This window comes from Trichechus manatus, unplaced genomic scaffold, assembly GCF_000243295.1.
Source record: "Trichechus manatus latirostris isolate Lorelei unplaced genomic scaffold, TriManLat1.0 scaffold00014, whole genome shotgun sequence".
Classification (NCBI taxonomy): Eukaryota; Metazoa; Chordata; class Mammalia; order Sirenia; family Trichechidae; genus Trichechus; species Trichechus manatus.
In genome coordinates this window covers 27,857,557-27,867,745 of record NW_004443950.1, presented here as the reverse complement: position 1 = coordinate 27,867,745, position 10,189 = coordinate 27,857,557, and the positions used below count along the sequence as shown (strand labels likewise).

The window sequence follows — 10,189 nt, the reverse complement described above, 5'->3', positions numbered from 1 at the left end:
CCCAAGACTGGCCTCTACAGGGCCGCTCTCGGGAGGGTTCCGAAAAGAGGAATCATTTTAACCGTGACCTTTGGCTTTTCCAAGAAGGTACCGTCTGGGAAGCTCAGTCAGCGACAGCTCAGCATGGGCTGAGAGGCGTGTTGGCCCAGTGTTAAGTGTGTGAGCTTTTGAAATGTGTTGTTATTGCCTGTTATCCAGCTGGCGCCTGACTCATGGTGACCCCCTACTCATGGCTACCCCGTGTACAATGGGATGAAACATTGCCTGGTCCTACACCATCCCCGTGATCAGTTGCAGATCAGATTGTTGTGATCCACAGAGTTTTCATTGGCAGATTTCAAAGGCAGATCACCAGGCCTTTCTTCCTAGTCCGTTTTAGTCTGGAAGCTCTGCTGAAATCTATCCAGCATCGTTGTTGTAGTTGTTAGGTTCTGTTGAGTTGGTTCCAACTCATAGCAATCCTACATAGAACAGAATGAAACACTGCCCCGTCCTGCGCCATCCTCACAGTTATTGTTATGTTTGAGCCCATTGTTGCAGCCACTGTGTCAATCCATCTCGTTGAGGGTCTTCCTCTTTTTTGCTGACCCTCTACTTTACCAACCCTGATGTCCTTCTGTAGGGACTGGTCCCTCCTGATAACATGTCCAAAGTATGTGAAACAAAGCCTTGCCATCCTTGCTTCTGAGGAGCATTCTGGCTGTACTTCTTCCAAGGCAGATTTATTTGTTCTTCTGGCAGTCCATGGTACGGTCAATATTCTTTGCCAACACCATAATTCAAAGGCATCAATTCTTCTATTTTCCTTACTTACTGTCCAGCTTTCACATGCATATGAGATGATTGAAAGCACCCTGGCTTGGGTCAGGCGCACCTTAGTCCTCAAAGTGACATCTTTTGTTTTCTTTATGTTGAGGTGTAATCCATACTGAAGGCTGTGGTCTTTGATCTTCATCAGTAAGTGCTTCAAGCCCTCTTCACTTTCAGCAAATAAGGCTGTGTCACCTGCTTTCTGCAGGTTGTTAATGGGTCTTCTTCCAATCCTGATGCCCCGTTCTTCATAGAGTCCAGCTTCTCAGATGATTTGCTCAACATACAGATTGAATAAATATGGTGAAAGGATACAACCCTGACACTCATCTTTTCTGACTTTGAACCATGCACTATCCCCTGTTCTGTTCGAATGACTGCCTCTTAATCTATGTACAGGTTCCTCATGAGCACAATTAAGTGTTCTGGGATTCCCATTCTTCGCACGGTTATCCACGATGCTGTTCAGCATCGTAGCAACACACAAACCGCCACGACAGAAGGGTGGGGGCCGAGAGGTGCGTTGGCTGGGAATTGAACCTAAGTCTCTCGCGTGGAAGATGAGAATTCTGTCGCTGAACCTCCACGTGAAGACCCAGCTTAAAATCTGGGCTCGCCCTCTGCCCCTGTAACATGGCCCACTTTTAAAGATGGTCACTTAGGTTCTGATAACCCCATCTGTGAAATAGAGACTCTCACACGACCCTGCTGTAGGCTGTTGGGAGGGTTATGGTAGTCGTGAAGATGCGTGCCCAGTGTGTGCTCAGCAGGAGGAGTGGCTGTTACTATTCTTGTTGATGTGTGCGGTCTTGTGCCAGGTGAACTGGGAGATGGGGGAAGGAGGAGATCTGGAGGGTCTCCCTAAAGGGGAGGAGCTGACAGCACAGTTGGGGCAACACGTTATGCTCCGGGGTAATTTGTTTTCATTTGCCGGGCACCTGGGCATTGGGCGCTGAACCACACACTTAGTGAACACCATCTCATTTTATCCTCAGAGCTACCTCACAGAGTTGCTGGGCACAGAGCGGTTACCTAGCTAACCCAGGTCACACAGCAAACCATGGGGGATCTTAAGGCACTTTGCTTCAACCACACCCCGCTGCAGAAAAGGGCAAACTTCAGTCCAGGGCTAGGAGAGTCAGGGAGAGCTTCTTGGAAAAGGTGACCCTCGGAGCCAGGTGATGCAGCACGCGGGCTGCTGATCAGGCTGACCCCGGGGGCTTGGGCAAGATGCTGAAGCCTTGGGCCTGTGGCCAGGTTTCCCCCACAGGCAGAATATGGGGTGTGACTGCGCTGGGTCGGCTGGGGCTGTATCAGATGTCCCCTAGTTTGTATTTCCTTCCTTAGGCAAATGCAGTTTGTTGATCTTCCTGAATTTCATCTTTGAACAAGAAGAAATTTGCATATATTAAAAAAGAGCCCCACAGACTTTTAAGGTTTTGTCGACGATTATCATCGTTCCAAAGCAGGGCTTGCATGTTAGTGTAGAAGGAAATCAGAACTTTAGCTGCGTTTAAAGTAGAAACTCATGCCCGCGCTGGGCTGGTCCCCTCACCCCTGAGCCTTCTCTAGGGCCGCACTGTAGACAGAAGGGCCCCACCTCTGAGCTCCGGGCTGTGGGTGTGGGTGGTCTCTGCTGTCCAGGGCCCTGCCTTTCACCTTCCTTAGCCCCTTCCCCCTTCCTTCACGTCTGCACGCTGAGTCCTGACTGTTTCCACTTGTTTCGGTCTTGCTCTGAGATTGGGATTCATTTAGCCTCTTCCATCATTCATTCATTCATTCATTCACTCAGTTCCTGCTATGTGCAGCCACTGAGGGATGCAATGATGAGTAATGCTTGATCCTGGTCATTGTGGAGTTCAATGTCTAGAGGTTGAAGGTCAAGGCCAAAGCCCCTTTTCTCATCTCCTAGTACCGAGCACAAGGAGCCCTGCTGGCACAACAGTTAAATGCTCGGCTGCTAACTAAAAGGTTGGCAGTTTGAACCCACCCAGCCGCTCCATGGCAGGCGATCTGCTCCTGTAAAGATTACAGCCTAGAAAACCCCGTGGAGCGGTTCTACTCTGTCATGTGGGGTCGCTGTGAGTCGAAGATCGACTCGACAGCCCCTAACAAACAGTACCTGGCACGGAGTTTTAGGTGTCCCGGAGGTAGGTGTTCAGTAAATGCTTACGGAAAGATGAAAAGGCCGTATACAAGCCGGCGGTGTGTCTCAAGCGCCCGAAAACGGGCAAACCCTGTCCTCGCGATCCTGCTTCTAGGAACTAACTTCTCCTAAGGAAAATCACTGGACAGGTTTGGTGCCTTGTGTGATATGTGGGATGTGGATTGCAATGAAGTTTTTCTTGCAGCAGAAAATACCTGTAAGTAGCCTAAACATCCAGCAGTGGGAGTGGTCCCGGTGATGGGACTCAGGCACCATCAGTAATGATCACGTGGGCCTGAGTGTTTTGATGTGAAGAGATGGCCACTGTATGTTGCCAACAGAGCCCTGGTGACACAGTGGTGAAGCGCTCAGCTGCTCACCAAAAGGTCGGCCATTCGAACCCTCCAGCTGCTCTGAGGGAGAAAGATGGGCAGTCTGCTTCAGTAAAGACTGCAGCCTTGGAAACCCTGTGGGGCAGTTCTACTCTGTCCTATAGGGTCGCTATGAGTCAGAATTGACTAGCTGGTGTGGGTTTGGTTTGGCGTACGTATTGCCAAGTTAGAGAAGGGAGTTACAGAACAGTATGGTGTTGTAGGATTATATGCACTGTTACAATTTTTGGGAAGTTGTGGCAAAGTATATATGCACAGAGAAAACTGGATGGCTGGGTTGTACGTGATTTTAGTTTATTTTAGACTCCCAGTATTTTCTATTTTTCTGCATTGTGCACATATCACTTTTATAAACTTTTATAGAAACAAACGGATGCTGAATCTTGGAAGCAATAAAAAAAGGAAACTGAAAAGTCTGTGTTTCTGGGGCATGTGGGACATGGGGGCAAAGCCTGGGCAAGGGGGCTGGGGGGTTGGAAAGGGCTGGTGGTGCAGTGAGAGGTGGGGTCCCTGTGGCTTCCAGGGCTGAGTCCAGCCCTCGCCACCAACCTTCCTCCTTGGCCTGCCCTTGCTGGTTCCTTTAATTGTGGTATGCTGACTGTGTGCTTCATCTTTGGCAGCCGTAGTGGGAGTATTTACCCTACAGAAATCGGCCAAGTGCTATGAGGCAGAGCCTTTATTCTCTCTGAGAGTGCTGTGTGTTAAAGGTTTACCAGCACTCCACTGTCTCCGATGACTTACTGTGCTGTCCCAAGGAGACTGTGTGCTTGGGGAGAGCCAAGAGGGTGAATTTTTCTCTTCTTAGGTTCCCCTGGAGTGGGCACAGGGGGAGACTCTGTGAATTCGGAAAATTGGGGGAGGGGTGGGGGAGGGTTCTGTCTTCTGTGGACTGACTCAGCCTGGAGCCGGAGCTTCTGCTTGCTGGAAGCAGAAGTAAAAGAAAGGGGTTAAGAATTTCAGTCTCACCTCTACCCTGTCCTAGCTCCGTGACCTTCGGCTTCATTTTCCTCTTCTGTAAAATGGGATTAATGGTTGTATGTGTCTCATAGAGTTGTTTAGGCCGGTGGTTCTCAAACACTAGCTGCTTCAGAATCACCTGGAGGGTATGTAAGAATGCAGATCGCTGGGCCCCACCCCCGGAGATCCTGATCTTGTACGTCTGGGATGGGGTCTGAGATTCTGCATTTCTAACAAACTCCCAGGTGACGCTGCCGTTGCTGGTCTGGGGGCTGCACTCAGGGAAGCACCGTTCTGGGCAGTTGTTCTTGACTGCTGTTGAGTCGATTCCTACTCATGGAGACCCCACGTGTGCAGAGTAGAACTGCTCCCTAGGGTTTTCGTGGCTGTGACCTTTCTGAAGCAGAGCACCAGGCCTGTCTTCTGAGGTGCCTCTGGGTGGGTTTGAACTGCCAACCTTCCGGCCCGTGGCGAGTGCCTAACCGTTTGCTCCCCCAGTGACTCCTTTTGGGCAATTAAATGAGTATCAAGTGCTCATCGGAGGGCCTGGCACATAGTGGGGGCTCAGGAACCCTTGTGGCTTATTCAGAGATGATCAGGATGGTTGGGGGCATCGTCTAAGAGGACACCAGGGCCTGGAGGCCAGGACACCTGGCTTCCAGGCCTGCCTTTGTTACCTCCTCCGTGCCCTGGGTGAGCCATGCTCTTTTCTGGGACTCTGTTTCCCATTCTGTGAAATGGGTCAGTAAAGGCCTGACTTTCAGGAAGCAGCTGAGGAAACATCTGCAAAAGCCCTTTGGAAACATGGTAGGAATGTCGGTGGCTGATGCCGGATGACTCTGGCGCAGGGTGGGGCTGGAGGATGTGAGGGACCCTGGGCTGCGCTGGGCTGTCTCTTACCCACTTGGGACCAGCACAGAAGAGCAGGCTGTGGGGCACACGCTCTGCCCGTCCCCAGGGGCTGCCAAGTTACCCAGGCTTGGCGCCTCTTCCGACTGAGCTGCGAGGGACTCTTTCAACAGAGAAGAAAAAAGATGTTTTAATTCACGCGGGCGCCTGGTCTTTGCGAGGTTGCCTTTGTTGCTTCTCAATTCCTGATCCCTTTTTCCACTAAATTTGACACATCAGGTGGCTTTTCTTTTGCTTCCCCGTGGCTGGGCTGGACCAGGACAGAAGGAGGGGTGAGTAGCTGGGTGTCACGGCTCCCCCGCCTTCCTTCCTTTACCCCTTTGCCTCTGCGCCAAAGCCACACTTGCAAACATCCGGCGCTGGCCGTGCGAGCCGTGGTCTGGCTTCTGGACAATGGCTGTGGGCTCCCTGGGCTCCATTTCCTCACTCGAAAAGTGGGGGGCGGGGGCTGGTAGGTGGGATGCCTATCACGGTGCCCACCGAGCACCCACTTGGGCTCCGTGAAGGCTGGCTTTCCGGGAGAGTCCTTGCTCTGGCCCAGATCTGCTTGAGATAGACATACACCCACGTGTAGAGTAGAGGTGTGTGTGTACATGTGTGTACATGTGTGTCTGTTTATGGGCTCATGCAGGTGCTTGAAGGGAAAGGAAGCTCTGTGGACTGGGGCATGGCCGGCGATTTCAGCCCGTTTTGTGCTCGGTGAGAAAGAGGCCCTGATGCGGTGGCCGTGTCCACCATGGGCCAGGGTAGGGGTGCTGGGGGGGCGTTCTGTGTGTACTCTATCCCTGACCTAGTGAAAAATATTTTTTCTACTTCTTTCAGGAAAACTCAGTGTCTCACACTCATTATCCTTTTTACACGTTGTGATCATCATTTTTTTTTTTTAATTAAGGAGTAGGGAAGAAGAGGAATCAAAGTTCTGCGAAGTTGTGTAGGACATAGATTTTTCTGGGATCACAGCTTCTGCTGCTTCTGTGGTTATTGCCCAGTCCCTCTTTTTGGGGTGTGTTTAGGGGTGTGGGGTGATGATGGAGGGAGAGGTCGGGGAGCTGGCACGGAAGCTGCGCCCCTTGGCTGCGAACTCTGGAAGGTTCCCCATTTAGGGACACCATCCTTGCACGGTGGGTGGATCGGAAGGCAGTGATGCCCAAGGACTCGTGACTCTAGCCAGGGCCCTTCTTTTCAAGGATGGGGGACATTTCGGAGGTCCTGGATCTCACCGTTCAGAACTCAGCACCCCCATCTTTACGGCAGAGTGGAACAACGGCGCAGCCAGGAGCTGTTGAGTGTAGACAGCCCACGTGATTCATCCAATTAAGTACGAAGCCACAAGCTCCTTCCTCGTCCACAGCAGACTGGGAGAGAGGCAGGGAGGCTTGAGTTACCCCAGTAGCTGAGCTAACACTGATTGCGTGTTTACCTCGACCCAGGCGCTTTTGGACTATCATCTCATTTAGTCCTCAGGACATTCCTCTGGGGTCAGTATAGTGTCACCCTCATTTTTTACAGACGAGGAGACTGAGGATGAGACTGGGTCTAGTGTTTTGCCCACAGTCATGGCCTGTGAGTGGCAGAGCTGGGGGATGAAGCTGTGCAGCCCTTCCAGGGTCCACTCGGTTGACCCCTACACTTCATAGCTTCTTTCCAGACACTGGATAATGGGTTCACCTGTGTAGATAGATGAGGGACTTCTGGGAAGGTCACCTTCTCCTGTGAGGGTGGACCTACTTCTTTTCTGGAGTTCTTGGACTGTAACTGGACGGCTTTCTGTTCCTCTGTTTGTTCGATAAGCCAGGCGAGGCGAGAAGGACACCACAGTGACTGAGCAGGGTCCAGCCCTCTGCCCCTCTGCCTGGGGTTGGCCGGGGAATAACTGACGGAAAATTTCCAGTACTGTTGCCTCTTCCTCGGTGCTGGCTCTGGGGGAGCATCCACTATTGCCAGAATTGCCTGTAAACGCCTCTTAGGAAGGCGCTGCGGACTTGGAGATCCACTTACCGTCTCTTGGGAAGCCTTGTCTTCCAGCTCCTGAACATCCCACCGTCTCCTGTTTGCTTTTGAGCGCTAGATCAGGTGGAAGAGGGATTCTGCTCAGGAGCCGCGTCGTCCGCAAACTAGGCTTCTTGCAGCACTAGACCGGCCCTCCTCCCGGTGAGGTGCTCCTGCAGTGGGGTGTGGACAGAGACACCGACGGGGGGCTGCAGGGTTGTGCCCCCTTCTCACCCTCACTCCAGGGCCTGTCCTTGTGAGGGGAATGGCAGGGGACGTTACCTGTGCCATTTACCTTGGTATTTTTCTCTCTTTTCGACACGTGATCAGGTGAATCATGAGTGTGTAATGAGAGAGTTTATGATGTGACCTGTCACAAGACTTTGGCCCCCCTCAGGGTCTAAGCTTAGGGCTGAGGAGCTGACGTGGGGGATCTGGGGTGCTTTTGACTTTGGCTGTAGAGAGTCTTACTTTTCCATGCATCACCCCCCACCCCGCCCACTACCTGGGCCCACTACCCCAGAGGAGCCTGGAGCAAGCCCGTAGCTGGGTGGCTAGGCTTGTTTGCACTCAGCCCTGGCCATTTTGCCCTGACGCCTGATGCTGGAGATGGTCAGGGGCCACACCAACCTCTTCAGCCCCTTTGGGTGAATTAGGAAAGAGTGGGGGGCAGTGCCTTCATCCCTCTGGGCATTCACAGCCCAGCGCCAGGACACCCTGCTTAGTGGAGAGAGTGGGGGCTGGGTCTCAGCCCCCTCCCACTGCTTCTGTTGGCTCCATTGTGCAGTGCACAGCCTGCGTGGATGTACACGACACCCTCCCTGCCTGGTCTGTGCTGTTTTGCTCCTTGAGATTGCTTAGGACTAAGTGGGAGCAGGAGAGCCCCTTTTCCTGCCAGGCAGTGAGAGTGCACCAGGAGTTTGTGTGAGTGTAGGGTGAGGGAGTGGGGTAATGGTGGCTTGGAGGGGGACAGATGTCACCCACCGCCTGGTCCAGGCAGGCTTTCCAGGGACCTGTATGCTTATTTGTTCAAAAAAGATTTTGTTGAGCGCCTGCTAATGTGTTTGCACTGAGCTAGGCACTGGAGTACGACCACAGACAAGACAAGCGCGGTCCGCGCCCTCGTGAGTGAGGCAGGTCAAAGCCAAGTAAACAAACAGGTGGATAGAAAAATGACCGTGTGTTCAGTGAGGGTGGTGGAGGGCTGAGCAGGGAGCCGAGACCAGCACTCAGGAAGCCTCGGGAGCTGCTGCTGCTGGCTGTGTGACCCGGGGAAGTTAGGGGACCTTTCTGAGTCTTCTCAGGTACTTGTGTACACACGGCACGTGCGTGCTCAGACGTGAGCTTGGACAGGTGGCACCTAGTCTGCTGCTGGGCCCCAAGGGAGGGCCGGAGCTTGTGCGGCCGGAACTTAGACAGTGTTGGGGTCCTTCGGAGAGAAATAATACAAACCTGGTGGCCACTGCAAGGTCACCAACTGGGGAGGAGGTGAGATGGACTTCAGAGTAGAAAGAGACAGTGGCCGTACGCAGGCAACAGATCTTACGTTTGCAGATGTTACAACGAACAAGACCGTGTAAACCTGTTGCCAGGGCCCCCGCCCAGGACTCAAGAAGGGGCTTGTGTCTGTGAGAGGCCCTGAAGCTGGGGCCTTGTGTGAGTGTTGTTAACGCCTCTGCCCGCGTGCCCCTGCCCCGTCCGTGCACAGGTACCCTGTGTACCTCCTCACACGGACACACTGGCTCTGTGTACCTTTTGGTGGGTACACACTCACCCTGCGTACACTCCCTCTGTACACACACTTGCCCCGTGTACCCATCGTGCCCCCACACCCTCCTCCTTGAGTGTACATACAAGGCCTGGTGAGCGACTTCTGAAAAGTGAGCCGTTGAAAACTCTGGGGCACGGTTATACTCTGACACACACGGGGCCACCATGAGTTGGAATCCACTCAGTGGCAGCTGGTGGTAGTGGGACATATATATACACACACTTTTTTTAAGTAAGTGAAAGATGAAATCTGCGCAGTGGAAACCGCTCCTGTCACACGTGGCTGGCTTCTGATTGCTCTAAGCGTCATCTGCCTGCGTCTCAGAGCCTGTAGGGTTGGAGTCATCTTAGTGAGTGATATCAGTTTTGTCTGACACAAGGTCTTGATTCATATTTACAAGCTGCATTTTGAAAACCCACCCCAGCTGTAACTAGCTAAGTAAAACAATAGCTTCCGTCCCGGCCCACATTCTTGGGTACGCTGTTTAGAAGAAAGCATGCTCTGAGAGGCTCTGCTGGGGAGTCAGCCATGGGCAGGAGAAGTGGGAGCAGATGGCAGCATTGCGCGGAGCAGGACTTTTTAATTCCAGAGCAGTTGCAGCCGTGGCCCCGGCCCTGCCTGAGTGCTCATATCCGCGTTCTAGCAGGGGATCACACTGATAAGTTGAAAAAAAAAAACAGATGGCGTAGAGTTGATCCCACTCATGATGACCCCGTGTGTGTCAGAGTAAAACTGTGCTCCGCAGGGTTTTCAATGGCTGATTTTTTGAAAGTAGATTGCCAGGCCTTTCTTCCAAGGTGCCTTTGTGTGGACTTGAACCTCCAACTGCTTGGTTAACAGTCAAGCACGTTGACTGTTTGCACCACCCAGGGACTCTGACATGTATGGGGCAGTTACCCTGTGCGGGCACGGTGCCCAGGCTCTATGACACCATCCCACTTAACCCTCCCCACAACCCTGGGTTAGGTGCTGTTATTGTCTCCATTTTTGAGATGGGAAAACTGAAGTCCAAGGGTTAAATAATTTGCGCACGGTCACACAGCTTGTAAGAAGCAGAGCGGGGGTTTGAACCCAGGCAGCCTGGTGCTAGAACCCAGGTTCTGACCACCAGCCAGCCTTCCTGCTTCTCTTGCCGGCTAGCTGCCCTGCATGCCATGGCCTGCGTCTGGTGTGGACCTGGGTCTGGTGTGGACCTGGGTCTGGTGTGGACCTGGG

At 52.7% G+C, this 10,189-nt stretch overlaps 1 protein-coding gene across 1 annotated transcript in view; it reads left to right on the top strand.

The window, feature by feature from the left end:
* Nucleotides 1–5,453: 5,453 nt before the first annotated feature.
* Nucleotides 5,454–10,189, top strand: part of ZNF423 (zinc finger protein 423) — a 327,816-nt gene continuing 323,080 nt past the window's right edge. Inside the window, exon 1 of the mRNA XM_023726976.1 lies at nucleotides 5,454–5,486. The gene's annotated coding sequence lies outside the window, so the exon portion shown is untranslated. The remainder of the gene's footprint in view (nucleotides 5,487–10,189) is intronic.